At 49.3% G+C, this 16,050-nt stretch overlaps 1 protein-coding gene across 4 annotated transcripts in view; it reads left to right on the plus strand.

Annotated features, from left to right (window-relative positions):
- The window catches only part of TANC2 (tetratricopeptide repeat, ankyrin repeat and coiled-coil containing 2), a 2,520,149-nt gene that overhangs the window by 2,008,496 nt on the left and 495,603 nt on the right, over positions 1 to 16,050 (plus strand). The gene's annotated exons all lie outside the window — the stretch shown is intronic.

Raw genomic sequence — 16,050 nt, forward strand, 5'->3', positions numbered from 1 at the left:
GCTGCTACCACTACCAAGGGCCCGGCCGGGTCTCGGCCCTGAGCGACTACTTCCCCCCTCAACCGTTACCCACTCCAGTGGGGGGAAGCATTCAATTTTTCCCGGCAGAGTGGAGAAAAATTACTCAGGACTAGTGGGTGCTGAATATTGTTTGCAATGGATACAGTCTTCGGTTTATCAGTCCGCCTCCAGCGATTCCGCCGGTAAGCTCTCAATTTCAGCTGCGAGAGCTCCAGGCGGAGGCAGACATCTTGTTGAGAAAAAAGGCAGTAGAAGAGGTACCTCTGTCTCAAAGGGGAAGAGGTCTGTACTCTCGGTTCTTCCTCGTTCGCAAGAAGGACAAGAACGAGTTCAGGCCCATTCTGGATTTGCGACAGGCAAACAAATGGATTCGCAGAGAGAAGTTTTGCATGCTATCGTTGCATCAGATTTACCCTCAGCTGCACCGGGGAGACTGGCTCTGTGCCATAGATCTACAGGATGCGTACTTCCATGTGCCCATTGCTCGGAAGCACAGGAAGTTCCTGCGATTCCAAGTCGGCGCCAATCACTATCAATACACAGTACTACCGTTCGGGCTGAAGTCCGCGCCCAGGACCTTCTCGAAGTGCATGGCGGTGGTGGCGGCACACCTGCGGAGGAACAAGGTGTTTGTCTACCCGTACCTGGACGATTGGCTGATCAAGGCCTCATCCTTCTCGGAAGCAGAAGAACACTTCCGGTGGACGTGCGTTCTTTTGCGCAAATTGGGGTTACACGTCAACATGCCCAAATCGGTTCCGACTCCAGTCCAGTGCATTCAGTACCTGGGAGCCTCCATCGATACGCGGTCAGCAAGCGTGTCTCCTTCAGAGGAGAGACGGTTATCACTCCTTCGGAAGGCCCAGGAACTCAGGATTGCGCCATCGACGACAGTGAGGAAGGTGTCTTCTCTGCTGGGATCGATGGCCTCATGTATCTTCCTCACGCCTCATGCACGGCTGCACATGAGACCACTGCAGGAGTGCTTGGAGGATCAGTGGGATCAGAGGACAGGTTCTTGGGACGACAAGATACGGCTGTCTCTACATGCTCTTCAGTCTCTGAAGTGGTGGTGCTCGGCGGAGAACCTCCTCAGGGGGGTTCCCTTCCACAAGGACATTCCCACGTACAGTGTCGTGACGGATGCGTCTCTCCAAGGCTGGGGAGCGCATTCCGGGGAATTGCAGATTCAGGGAAAGTGGTCCCCGTTGGAATCGACGTACCACATCAATTTCCTGGAACTAAGAGCTGTCTTCCTGGTGCTGAAGGCCTTCCTTCCAGACCAACTCACTGCTGATACAGACGGACAATACAACCACTATGTATTACCTCAACAAGCAGGGGGGGTCGAGATCGCGCACTCTGTCGCAGGAGGCGCAGGCGATCTGGCACTGGCTTCTGGCCCGAGGACTGACGATTACGGCCACGCATCTGCCAGGGGTACAGAATGCTCTGGCGGACGCACTGAGCAGGCTGATTCAGGAAAACCACGAATGGGTCATAAACGACGAAGTACTAGGAGAAGTCTTCGCAAGGTGGGGGACTCCAGACGTAGATCTGTTCGCCCCCGCCAAAAACAGCAAATGCCGAGACTTCGCATCCAGGTACTACCAGCGGGGGACGCTGGGGAATGCGTTATGGATCGATTGGTCGAACAGCTTTCTGTACGCTTTTCCACAAATTCCCCTGATTCCGGCAGTGCTCATCAAGCTGTCCCAATCCAGGGCGCGGATGATTCTGATTGCCCCGGAATGGCCCAGACAGTGGTGGTTCACGGACCTACTTCACCGGTCTCTCCTTCCTCACATACGGTTGCCGTGCAGGCCGGACCTTCTCACGAAGTTCGGGGGGTGGATGGTGCACCCCAACCTCTCGTCTTTGAGTTTGGCGGCATGGCTCCTGAAATAGTGCAATATGGCCATCTGAATCTACCAGAAGATTGTATGGACATACTGAAGGCGTCTAAACGGCCTTCCACTAGGACGTCCTATGCCTATAAGTGTAAGAGGTTCTGTATCTGGTGTAAGTCCAAGAACTTTGATCCTACGACATGTAAGGAAGATGTCATCCTTCCGTACCTTTTGCATTTGGCGCAGTCTGGCCTTAATTTCCATTCCATTAAGGTTCATCTGGCTGCTTTGACTGCTTACAGGAAATGCCCTTCACAGACTTCCTTCTTTCAGATCCCTGTGGTCAAGGATTTTTTGGAAGGCTTGAAGAAAGTGTTTCCTCCTGTCAGACTTCCCTCGCCTTCCTGGGACTTGAATGTGGTGCTGTCCAGACTGATGAAGGAGCCTTTTGAACCCATTCACAAGGCTTCATTGCAGCACCTATCCTGGAAGGCGGCGTTCCTAGTGGCCATTACATCGGCCCGCAGGGTGAGTGAACTTGAGGCATTATGTTGTCAAGAACCTTATACTGTATTTCATGCTGCTAAGGTTGTGATGCGTACTCACCCTAAATTTCTTCCTAAGGTTATCTCTGATTTTCATGTCAACCAGACCATAACTTTACCTACGTTCTTTCAGAATCCCTCTTTGCCAGCGGAAAGGTCTCTCCATTCCCTGGATGTTCGGAGGGTGTTGAAATTTTATCTGGATAAGACCAAGGATATTCGTAGGTCAGACCAATTGTTTGTTAATTATGAATCAGTCAGGACCGGTCTCGCGACCTCTAAGCAGTCCATTTCTTGGTGGATTGTGTCCTGCATACAATTGTGTTATCAAAAGGCTAATAAGACCTTAAGGGGTAAACCTAAGGCTCATTCCACCAGGAGCAAAGCTGCCACGACGGCTTTGCTGCGTAATGTTCCGATTGCGGAAATTTGCAAGGCGGCCACTTGGAAGTCGGTCCATACCTTTGCTGCGCATTACTGTCTGGACACGGATGCCAGGGCAGATGCTCAGGTTGGGCAGGCTTCGCTGCGAAATTTGTTCGCACAGTAGTGGTATTGTCTTGTGTGTTCTCCACCGCCGTTGTTGTGTGGGGATGGGCTTGCCATTCTATTTACTAGATTATGACTATACACAGAGATCCCCTACTACAGAAGGAGTAGTTTCTTTTCTGTAACTCCAGTTCTGTAGTAGGGGTATCTCTGTGATAGTCGTAAGCGCCCGCCCTCCTGCCCGGTGGAGAGATGAATATTCATTTAAGGAATGCTACAGGTCTGGCGTGCTACGCCTTCAAAAAGAACTGAAAGTAAAAGGGACCTGCTGTGCATTCTGGGATACTGGGAACGTTCTGGAAAGTTTTCTTAAAGGCACAGTATCCTGTTCTGAGCCACATAATGGCAGCCTATGGGGCTTGTCTGTCCATTCCTTCCTCTCTATCATTCCAGAGGCTTTTGCTGGGAGAGGCAGGGTGTTTTTCCCTTGTGGAGAAAAGCTGGACAGGCAGTGCTGTTTGTGGATGTTGGTGGAATTCTAGTTGAAGTACTGGACAGTGTAGCCTGTGGGTATAGGCTGCATTATCTGTCTTTAAATTAAATTCTCTCTTAAAGGTGGATGCAGGTCTGCATGATTTGACACCTTAAGAGATTATTTTTTATTGCTCCGGGGTCCCCGCACATGGGCGGGACTATTCACTAGATTATGACTATCACAGAGATACCCCTACTACAGAACTGGAGTTACAGAAAAGAAACTACTCCAAGCATGGCACTGCTCTGCAGCGTACTCAAATGACTGCTGGGTACCCAAGGATGGGGTTTGCCAGACAGCCAGCTTCCCAGGGGTGTGGGGGGGACATCATCTGAAGTCCTTCCTTCCTGAAAAAAGCTGCTCTTCAGACCTGAGGTACCAGAAGCTAACATGCCTGCTGAGGGAGGGAAGCAACCTACCTGTTCTGCATGATGTAGGAGAATCCAGGAAGAGTCGGAAGCAGTGAGACGCTGATGCTAGTGGGGTCTGCCATAGGATGAAGGAGATTGAGCTGTGTGCCCCAGGTGTTGGTTGTGGTTCCAGATGGGAACTAAGGAATCAGATTTGCTCGTTGCTGCTATGTCAAGAACTGCGACAACTGCAGCTAGACCATGCTGATGTTCAGCTACCGCTCATCTTGTGCTTCTGTTACCTGAATAACTGTGACCCTACCTCATCCCATGCCACTGTGACCTAAAGACTGGCTAGGCTACCTGGCATGCTACACCCTGAAGTAGCGCCATGAAGTGGGCCCGACTGAAAGCCTAGCAACCAGAAGTGGGTAGGATTGTGGACTTGATGATATCCACACTGTGATGCTGCAGCAATTCCTTGTTACCTGAATCATCGACTCAGAAGTCCTTAGGTGTCATCTCCTGCTGCTGCCCTTTTTGACATCCCTAACTTGAATAAATCTTGTACTGCTCTGTCTCATTTTCCTTAAAGAGTCAAGTGGTAGAGAGGAGTACTTGCTTATCCATTTTGCGGTTCAGTAGTACTGTGGCCCCAGGACACCAGTGTGTGAACAACTCAAGTTGATTGTAACTGGAGCCCAGTAACCTTGACTGCCACTATAGAATAAAATTAATTGTCTTCCAGGGATATGTCAATATATGTGGAAACATACAGTTTCTCGGCCAGGGGTCTAATTCCTTTGGGACTGGATACATGGACTGAAAAAATATGTAGAGAATATAAAGTCCGCCTTGATTTCTAGGTTCCTTCTTGTACAGTAAGTTGGGTTGTCAATCTAGTCTAAGCTTGTTAGAGTAGTGTGCATGTCGGCTAGTCCACTGGGTGATGTGGAAAAGGGAGAGCTGTAGTTGGGCCTGCCTAATGAGGAATCTCTTAAACAAAATGGTTTTGAATTCCAAATTTGAAGAATGTGAGGGATACGGTTTCGCATTAGGAAGGAGTAGCAGAGTCCAGATTCTTGTGATGTTGCCCTAGGTGGGTTTTTACTAAGTTTGATGTTTCCTGAACATTGGTATTTTGAAATACAATTCCTCATATATTTGTGTTTCTGGAGAAGGTGAGTTGGTCAGGGAAATGAGGTATTATTTTATAGGTACTGTGAGAAGTTGGCCTGATGTATGATGTCACTAGTTCTAGTGTACACCTTATATCAGTCCAAACAACCCTTATGGTGATTGGTTGTAAAGTCAACCTTATAGACCAGCTATCCTAGTGGTAGCATGGACAAGAGCAGTCTTAGGCTAAACTCTGAATGGCATGTGAAGCCAGCTGTGATACCATATATAATCCCTTGAATACCAAATGAAAGGACACCACAACAGATATATATATAAAATAAAGTGTATTTATTCTAGTCAAACCCTCAGCACTCTTTATGAGATTAGAGGTAAGTACAACACAGTCTTATTTAAGCATACATTAAGTCACACAGGTAAGTAATACAGTTAGGCCCTAGGGGCCACGCAAACCATATACTAAGTAAGTGGTATAAGGACCACTGTCACGGAAATAGGATAGGCCTAGGCATAGGGAATCGCTGGGGCTACACTATACTACCAAAGGTTAGGAAGTGGGAGGCCCACGGGATTCAGGTGCAGAGTGGAAACACTCACGCGTAATGCGTAAAAGTCACTAGCAATAGTACAGTTTAGAAATAGATAGATTTAGGACACTTCCGGAGTAGCTAGGATGTCGAGACTGGAAAACTAGACACTAGGATAGTCACTATCCTGTTGAGCACCGGAGTACCCAAGTTACCTAGCCCACAGGCTGCGGGTGCATAGGGGTGAAGTTGCGTCGGGTTTCGTCGTCGACTCCTATGGATGCCTGAAGAAAGATGCTGACAGGCAGTCAGTGAAGAGTGTCCGGTGGATCCCAAGGCTGGGATCAAGAGGAGAGGAGACCTGCAAGCAGAAGGGACAGAGTCAAGGTCACTAGCCAGTGACCACGTGGAACCAGGAAGGAACCAGGCGATGTCGTGAAGATTGCAGGTGAAGGTGAAGCTTGTCGCTGCAGCCACGAGGACCAGGGAACGTCGAGGACGACCAGGACCAGGAGGCGAGCTGTCCCACGAAGGCTCTTGCTGTCGGCGGCGTCGAAGTTGGACTAGGACTCACCAAGCCTTGGCAAGCGGAACCCACGCAGAACGGAGGACTTGCTTCTGGTGCAGACCAGGAAGGTCTGGGGTGCTTCTCTTTTTCAAAGAAGCAGGAGCCAGTCTGGAGGAGCCAAACCAGCGATGAAGATTTCAGGGTGCGTCGTCACAAAGGCCACTAGCCAGCGGGCAAGCAACCGGACAGACTCGGCAAGCAGGAAAATGCAGAAGGGCCCCACGCAGGACTCGTGGAGTGTGGGGGGCTGGTCTTCGGTACAGATGGTGCTTGGGGTTGGGGCTTCTCAATCCCCGGTGCACAACTTCGAGGGTGCCTCAGAAGCTGCGCTTGAAGATACTAGCCACTTTTCCCAGGTAGCCGGTCCCACGTCTCTCGTCGCCTCCACGGATCTCAGCTCTGCTGTGGATGTGGATCAGGGTCGGAGAAGTCTGGAAGTCAAGGCTCTGGTCAGGCTCTGCAGTCGGTCCCTCGTAGAACTTTAGCAAAGCAAAGGGTAGTCTCTTGATGGTGGCTGTTTGCACAGGGTAGCCACTCCTTGGCCACAAGGGAGATTCTTCAGTCTTCTTCTTTCGTCGAATGTCGAAGGTCCAGAGTTTCTGTTCAAGTTTGCAGGTTCAGGATAATCTAAAGTCTTGAGGCCCAACTCCCACTCTTATACTAATCTGGGGGGCTGGGATACCTGCTAGGTCACGCCTTATGGGTGGGACCTGGGAGGGGGTGGTTACACCCACTTCCCTTTGTCCAGTTTCGCGCCAGAGCTGGGGCTGGAGTGCCCCAGCGCCGGTTTGAACTGGACTATGCAAGGAACACCTTGTGTGCCCCAGGCATGTCTCATTCCTTTCAGCCCACCCTGCCCCAATACACTAAAGGCTGTCTGGGGAGGTGCTAGCACCTCCCCAAGCAGGAAACCTATTGTCCAGGCCTTCCTGGCTGGGATCACTCCCAGCAGCAGGAGGTCAGACTTGTGTCGTGGCAGCAGCATCCATTTTGTGATTCTGAGGCTTTGGTCAGAGGCTAACAGTGAAGTATGATTTTAACATGTCTTTCCCTCTAGAAGGGGGGAATAATATCCTCATGCCCAGAAATGTTATGGGGGTATTATTCCACAGTGTTAGACACCTTACACGACATGTTTTGATAAAGCCAAACCATTGTTACCATAACCGTTTAAGATTATAAGGCACTTTAAGAGTATATGGTAGGCTATATCATAGAACAGCTATAAGGACATGGTTCCGAAAGCTGCAGACAGGCTCAGCTCATGCTAGAGCACCATCCCACATGTTACCAAGCACTCTGCCTCCAGGATTGTTAAGGCCTGCCATAGGAGTGACTGATAGGTACACATGTGTCTATATGTAAGTTAGGTATAAGAATACTACACCTAAGCAAGGGGTGATTACACGACCTTGCCCCAGCTGAGTGATCAGCCAGTTGTGTCAAAATGGAAGGCCAGGCCAGGGGTGGCATAATACATGCTGCAGCCCCTGGTAGGCCTAGGGTACACCTATGCCCTGGGTACCTAGGGTACACTGTACAGGGGCCAATAAGGTGATCCTATCCAAATGGGTTATGCACCTAAAGTACATAGTATCAATTTAGAGAGAGAACAGCAGGGCTGTGGGTCTGATTAGCAGGCCCACAGCCACATCTAAGTCAAAAACCAGTAAAGCAAAAGCAAAAAGTGGGGGTGAACATAGAAAGCAGACCCTACTCTCCTACACAACCCCCCCCCCCCAAACTTAGGGACATTAAACTAACCTTGACCAGTTGAGTCTTCATGTTCTAAGTGTAAATATCTGGAGAGTCCATCTGCATTGGCATGGTCAGTCCCAGGTCTATGTTCCACTGTGAAGTCCATCCCCTGTAGGGAAATGGACCACCTAAGAAGTTTGGGATTTTCACCCTTCATCTGATTTAGCCACAAGAGGGGCTTATGGTCTGTCTGAATCTTGAAGTGAGTGCCAAACAAGTATGGCCTCAGCTTCTTCAGGGCCCAAACCACAGCAAAGGCCTCCCTCTCAATAGCTGACCAACGTTTCTCTCTAGGGGTCAGCCTTCTACTTATAAAAGCAATGGGCTGGTCTTGACCATCTACATTCAGTTGTGAAAGAACAGCTCCCACACCTAACTCAGAAGCATCTGTCTGGACAATGAACTCTTTGGAGTAGTCTGGACTTTTCAGAATAGGTGCACTGCACATGGCCTGCTTCAGGTCATCAAATGCTTTTTGACAGCTTACTGTCCACTGAACTTTCTTTGGCATCTTCTTGGAGGTCAAGTCATTAAGTGGTGTCACAATGGACCCATAGTTCTTAACAAACTTTCTGTAGTACCCAGTCAGGCCCAAGAAAGCTCTGACCTGAGTCTGGGTAGTTGGAGGAGTCCAGTCCTTTATGGTCTGGATCTTGCTGTCCAGTGGTTGAACCTGACCCCCACCAACTAGATGGCCCAGGTATACAACCTTGCTCTGCCCTATCTGGCACTTAGTGACCTTGATAGTGGGGCCTGCCTTTTGCAGGGCCTCTAAAACATTCCTCAGGTGGACCAGGTGATCCTCCCAGGTGGAGCTAAAGACAGCAATATCATCAAGATAAGCTGCACAATAATCATCCAACCCAGTAAGGACTTGATTCACCAACCTTTGGAAAGTGGCAGGTGCATTCTTCAAACCAAAGGGCATTACCACAAATTGATAATGTCCTCCTGGGGTCGAAAAAGCAGTTTTGGCCTTTGCATTCTCAGCTAGTCTGATTTGCCAGTAGCCTGCTGTTAGGTCAAATGTGCTCAAAAACTTAGCAGCTGCCAGTCTGTCAATGAGCTCATCTGCCCTAGGTATTGGGTGGGCATCTGTCCTAGTGACAGCATTGAGACCTCTGTAATCCACGCAAAACCTCATCTCTCTCTTACCATCTTGGGTGTGAGGCTTTGGCACAAGGACTACAGGACTAGCCCAAGGGCTCTCTGAAGGTTCAATGACTCCCAGCTCCAACATCTTTTGTACCTCAACTTTTATGCAGTCCCTGACATGGTCAGGTTGCCTGTAGATTTTACTCTTCACAGGCAGACTGTCACCAGTGTCCACCTCATGGGTGCACCAGTTTGTCTGACTTGGGGTCAGAGAGAACATATGTCTGTAGGACTGCAGAACTTGCCTGCAGTCCTGTTGCTGATGGACAGTGAGGCTGTCAGAAAAGACCACACCATCAACTGAGCCATCATCAGGGTTCTGAGTCAACAGGTCTGGGAGAGGGTCACTCTCTTCCTCCTTCCCCTCATCTGTAGCCATGAGTAGCCCCATGTCTGCCCTGTCAACATATGCCTTCAATCTGTTGACATGAAGCACCCTGTGGGGGCTTCTGGGAGTCCCAAGGTCCACCAAGTAGGTGACTTCTCCCTTTTTCTCAACAATAGTGTGGGGTCCAGACCATTTGTCTTGGAGTGCTGCTGGGGCCACTGGCTCCAACACCCACACTTTCTGTCCTAGCTGGTAAACAGTCAGTACAGCCTTTTGGTCATGCCAAGCTTTTTGGAGTTCTTGGCTTGCCTCAAGGTTTTTAGAAGCCTTCTTCATATACTCTGCCATCCTGGAGCGGAGACCAAGTACATAATCCACTATGTCCAGTTTGGGTTGTCTGAGAGGTCTCTCCCATCCTTCCCTTACCAAACACAGGGGTCCTCTTACAGGATGCCCAAACAAAAGCTCAAAAGGGCTGTAGCCAACCCCCTTTTGTGGGACCTCTCTGTAAGCAAACAGAAGGCAGGGTAAAAGGATGTCCCATCTTCGCCTAAGCTTGTCTGGTAAATCTTTTATCATTCCCTTTAGGGTCTTGTTGAATCTCTCAACAAGCCCATTGCACTGTGGGTGATAGGGTGTGGTGAACTTGTAGTTCACACCACACTCCTTCCACATTGCAGTCAAGTATCCTGACATGAAGTTGGCACCTCTGTCAGAAATGACCTCCTTTGGAAAGCCCACTCTGGAGAATTCTCCAAGCAGGGCCCTTGCCACAACAGGAGCTGTTGTGGTCCTCAGGGGAATTGCTTCTGGATACCTGGTGGCATGGTCCACTATCACCAGTATGAATCTGTGCCCAGATGCTGTTTGTGGGTCCATTGGTCCTACAATATCTATGCCCACTCTTTCAAAGGGGACCCCCACCACAGGTAGTGGTATGAGGGGGGCCTTTGTGGTGCCACCTGATTTGCCACTGGCTTGGCAGGTGACACAGGAGCGACAAAACTCCTTAGTATCTTCTGACATATGGGGCCAGTGAAAGTGAGGGACAAGCCTGTCCCAAGTCTTGTTCTGGCCTAAATGTCCTGCAAGGGGAATATCATGGGCCAAGGTAAGAAGGAAGCCTCTGAACTTCAGTGGTATGACCAACCTCCTGGATGCACCAGGCTTGGGGTCTCTAGCCTCTGAATACAGTAGCCCTTCATCCCAATACACTCTATGGGTACCTTAAGCATTCCCTGCAGCCTCAGCAGCAGCCAGCTGTCTGAGGGGTTCAAGAGAGGGGCAGTCTAATTGAGCCTGCCTCAGATCTGCCCTTGAAGGTCCCCCTGTCCCAAGAAACTCAACCTGATCAGGTTCAAGTTCTTCTAGGACAGTTCCTTCAGGGCTCTCAGAATCATCCTCCTGGGAGGGCTGATCCACCACCTGAGACAGGGGGGAAGGCACAGCCTTAACCCTACTGCTCTTTCTCTTGGGTTGTGACTGGTCCATAGTTTCAGGATCCAGCACTTGTTCAGTGGTGCACTTTTTGGCCTGTGACCTGGTCACAGCAAGGACATGTGCATCTATCCCCAGCATTTCTGCATGGGTCCTATACTCCACTTCAGACCAAACTGAAGTTTCAAGATCATTGCCCAGTAAACACTCTACAGGAAGGTCTGAACTAACAACAACTTTCTTGAGGCCAGTTACCCCTCCCCAGGAGAAGTTAACAATAGCCACACTATGGGAGGTAGTGGCATTGCTAGCGTTGGTCACTAGGTAATTCTCACCTAGTATGATCTGTCCAGGGTCCACAAAAGCAGGTGTCACCATTGTGACACTAGCCCCAGTGTCCCTGTAGGCCTGAGCCATTCTTTGGTTGATAAAAGGAGTCTGTCTGTACTTGCCCAGGTTACTGGGGCCTACAGTAGAGGACAAAGCCAAGTCCCCATCACAGATCAGAACAGCCTGAGTAGGTATTCTGACTAGGCCAGAATCCTCCTCAGTTCCCAGGGTTAACCCTACTACACCCTTTTGCTGGGAACCACCACTTACAGCTGAACTAGGGGGTACAGTTGCCTTAGGGGCAATGGTGGCTGGGGGCTTATCCTTTTTGGTGCACTCACTAAACCAATGTGAGTTGGACTTACAATAGTTGCACCATGGTTTCTTTTGGCCTTCTTTCTTTTTATCCTTTTTGGGACCACCCTCCCTCTGAGCCTTTTGGGGGCCTGGTGAAGACTTCTGGTCTTTTTGTTTCTGATAATTACCCTTCTGGTCTGCCTTTTTCTGATCACCGCCCTGGTTCTGGTTTTTCTGCTTAACTCTAGTCCTGACCCATCTATCTGCCTTCTTTCCCAATTCTTGGGGAGAAGTCAGATCAGAATCAATCAGTTGTTGATGCAATAGCTGTTTTTGACAGTTGTTAAGTATTTGTTCTCTCATGATCAAATTATACAATCATGTATAGACCTTAACCTTACTTCCCATTAGCCAGCCTTCCAGAGCCTTAGTGGCACAATCTACAAAGTCAGTCCAGTCCTGAGTATGTGTCTTCTTGGTATCCCTGAACAACAACCTGTATTGTTCAGTGGTTAGGCCAAACCCATCAATCAGAGCACTCTTCAGGACAGTGTAATTATCTGCATCCTCATCACTAACTGTGAGGAGCTTGTCTCTACCTTTCTCAGAGAAGGAGAGCCACAAGATAGCTGCCCACTGACTTTGGGGTACCTGCTGTACTTTGCAAGCTCTCTCCAAAGCAGTTATCCATTTGTGGATGTCATCCCCACACTTGTAGGGAGGGACAATCTTGCTCAGGTTTCTATTATCATAGTGCCTGTCTCTATCCTTAAGGATATTGCTGCCACCAGTGGGTTCTGACCCACTTAACTTTTGCTCTCTAGCCAGAGCAAGGTTCTCCTTGGCAAGGGCAAGTTCTTCCCTCTGAATCCTCAGATTAGCTTCCCTCATTCTGGCTTCATGTTCCTTTCTCTCAGGGGAAGTCATTCCCCTGTGAGAGGAAACACTAGAGATGCTAGAGACATGGGAGTGGATGGATTCCCTTGAAGGGGATCTGTCCCTCCTGTTTCTCTGTGTAAGCCCACGTGGGGGTCTGTATGGGGGGACTCCATGCAAACTCCCATGTAAGCTTAGGTTAGCCTGGCTAAGTCTTCCTACTTGGCCCTGGCTGTCTACCTCTTCATCTGAAGTCCCATCTGACTCATCTGTGGTGGGTAGACCCTCCTTTGTACCTAGGGTACCTGCCTGTGAGGCTTTAAGAGCATCATACTCCTCTAGGAGTTGTCTTAACTGAAGGAGGGTAGGGTTTGCACCCTGTTTTATTCCTCTGGAGGTACACAATTGTCTCATCTCCTGGAATGTTAGGGTATCATATCTAGAGGGGGTCTTCTGCAGACCTGACCCTCCTGAGAGAGCATCTACTTGATCTCCTCCCAGAGACATGATCTAGTGAGGGTGTGGTGTGTGCACCTACCTACACTAGTTGTTTCTACTAAACCTCTCTGGTAGTTGTAGTCAGGGTGTGTTACTCCCTTCAACCTACAACTACTAAGTCCAGTAGGACTTAAGTATTATAATCTATGTTATATGTACCTAGACAATATCTGTGTGATCTTTCAATTTAGTATCTTAAGATTACAATGGTATTACAACAGCAAGCTCAGATCCCAACCGCTGCTCACCAATGTGAGAAGTTGGCCTGATGTATGATGTCACTAGTTCTAGTGTACACCTTATATCAGTCCAAACAACCCTTATGGTGATTGGTTGTAAAGTCAACCTTATAGACCAGCTATCCTAGTGGTAGCATGGACAAGAGCAGTCTTAGGCTAAACTCTGAATGGCATGTGAAGCCAGCTGTGATACCATATATAATCCCTTGAATACCAAATGAAAGGACACCACAACAGATAAATATATAAAATAAAGTGTATTTATTCTAGTCAAACCCTCAGCACTCTTTATGAGATTAGAGGTAAGTACAACACAGTCTTATTTAAGCATACATTAAGTCACACAGGTAAGTAATACAGTTAGGCCGTAGGGGCCACGCAAACCATATACTAAGTAAGTGGTATAAGGACCACTGTCACGGAAATAGGATAGGCCTAGGCCTAGGGAATCGCTGGGGCTACACTATACTACCAAAGGTTAGGAAGTGGGAGGCCCACGGGATTCAGGTGCAGAGTGGAAACACTCACGCGTAATGCGTAAAAGTCACTAGCAATAGTACAGTTTAGAAATAGATAGATTTAGGACACTTCCGGAGTAGCTAGGAAGTCGAGACTGGAAAACTAGACACTAGGATAGTCACTATCCTGTTGAGCACCGGAGTACCCAAGTTACCTAGCCCACAGGCTGCGGGTGCATAGGGGTGAAGTTGCGTCGGGTTTCGTCGTCGACTTCTATGGATACCTGAAGGAAAGTTGCTGACAGGCAGTCAGTGAAGAGTGTCCGGTGGATCCCAAGGCTGGGATCAAGAAGAGAGGAGACCTGCAAGCAGAAGGGACAGAGTCAAGGTCACTAGCCAGTGACCACGTGGAACCAGGAAGGAACCAGGCGATGTCGTGAAGATTGCAGGTGAAGGTGAAGCTTGTCGCTGCAGCCACGAGGACCAGGGAACGTCGAGGACGACCAGGACCAGGAGGCGAGCTGTCCCACGAAGGCTCTTGCTGTCGGCGTCGTCGAAGTTGGACTAGGACTCACCAAGCCTTGGCAAGCGGAAACCACGCAGAACGGAGGACTTGCTTCTGGTGCAGACCAGGAAGGTCTGGGGTGCTTCTCTTTTTCAAAGAAGCAGGAGCCAGTCTGGAGGAGCCAAACCAGCGATGAAGATTTCAGGGTGCGTCGTCACAAAGGCCACTAGCCAGCGGGCAAGCAACCGGACAGACGCGGCAAGCAGGAAAATGCAGAAGGGCCCCACGCAGGACTCGTGGAGTGTGGGGGGCTGGTCTTCGGTGCAGATGGTGCTTGGGGTTGGGGCTTCACAATCCCCGGTGCACAACTTCGAGGGTGCCTCAGAAGCTGCGCTTGAAGATACTAACCACTTTTCCCAGGTAGCCGGTCCCACGTCTCTCGTCGCCTCCACGGATCTCAGCTCTGCTGTGGATGTGGATCAGGGTCGGAGAAGTCTGGAAGTCAAGGCTCTGGTCAGGCTCTGCAGTCGGTCCCTCATAGAACTTTAGCAAAGCAAAGGGTAGTCTCTTGATGGTGCCTGTTTGCACAGGGTAGCCACTCCTTGGCCACAAGGGAGATTCTTCAGTCTTCTTCTTTCGTCGAATGTCGAAGGTCCAGAGTTTCTGTTCAAGTTTGCAGGTTCAGGATAATCTAAAGTCTTGAGGCCCAACTCCCACTCTTATACTAATCTGGGGGGCTGGGATACCTGCTAGGTCACGCCTTATGGGTGGGGACCTGGGAGGGGGTGGTTACACCCACTTCCCTTTGTCCAGTTTCGCGCCAGAGCTGGGGCTGGAGTGCCCCAGCGCCGGTTTGAACTGGACTATGCAAGGAACACCTTGTGTGCCCCAGGCATGTCTCATTCCTTTCAGCCCACCCTGCCCCAATACACTAAAGGCTGTCTAGGGAGGTGCTAGCACCTCCCCAAGCAGGAAACCTATTGTCCAGGCCTCCCTGGCTGGGATCACTCCCAGCAGCAGGAGGTCAGACTTGTGTCGTGGCAGCAGCATCCATTTTGTGATGCTGAGGCTTTGGTCAGAGGCTAACAGTGAAGTATGATTTTAACATGTCTTTCCCTCTAGAAGGGGGGAATAATATCCTCATGCCCAGAAATGGTATGGGGGTATTATTCCACAGTGTTAGACACCTTACACGACATGTTTCGATAAAGCCAAACCATAGTTACCATAACCGTTTAAGATTATAAGGCACTTTAAGAGTATATGGTAGGCTATATCATAGAACAGCTATAAGGACATGGTTCCGAAAGTTGCAGACAGGCTCAGCTCATGCTAGAGCACCATCCCACATGTTACCAAGCACTCTGCCTCCAGGATTGTTAAGGCCTGCCATAGGAGTGACTGATAGGTACACATGTGTCTATATGTAAGTTAGGTATAGGAATACTACACCTAAGCAAGGGGTGATTACACGACCTTGCCCCAGCTGAGTGATCAGCCAGTTGTGTCAAAATGGAAGGCCAGGCCAGGGGTGGCATAATACATGCTGCAGCTCCTGGTAGGCCTAGGGTACACCTATGCCCTGGGTACCTAGGGTACACTGTACAGGGGCCAATAAGGTGATCCTATCCAAATGGGTTATGCACCTAAAGTACATAGTATCAATTTAGAGAGAGAACAGCAGGGCTGTGGGTCTGATTAGCAGGCCCACAGCCACATCTAAGTCGAAAACCAGTAAAGCAAAAGCAAAAAGTGGGGGTGAACATAGAAAGCAGACCCTACTCTCCTACAGGTACTTCATGCTTTGTTGAAACCATTCCGACCTGTGAAGGAGAATTATGTGAAAGAGATCAACAGCTGAGCTGGTGCATGTTGGGGAGACTTGCATGAGGCCAGTCTGCACTTGAGAAAGGACGTAATACTGTTTTCTGGCTTGCACTGTGCATTCTATTGTTCTAGGAATTTATTTCATGGTGGAGATTTAACTCCTGTTAAGCTTTTTCTACTGTATGAAACATTGACCTCTCAGCGCCCGATTAAAGTTGCAAAGTACTGGCTGGGAGAAAAGGTCTGCACCTATGAACTCTGGTAACATGAAGCAGCAGTACAGTGGTAGCACTGTGTAGCTATATGTTTATACCTAA

This window comes from Triturus cristatus, chromosome 1_1, assembly GCF_964204655.1.
Source record: "Triturus cristatus chromosome 1_1, aTriCri1.1, whole genome shotgun sequence".
NCBI classification, from domain to species: domain Eukaryota; kingdom Metazoa; phylum Chordata; class Amphibia; order Caudata; family Salamandridae; genus Triturus; species Triturus cristatus.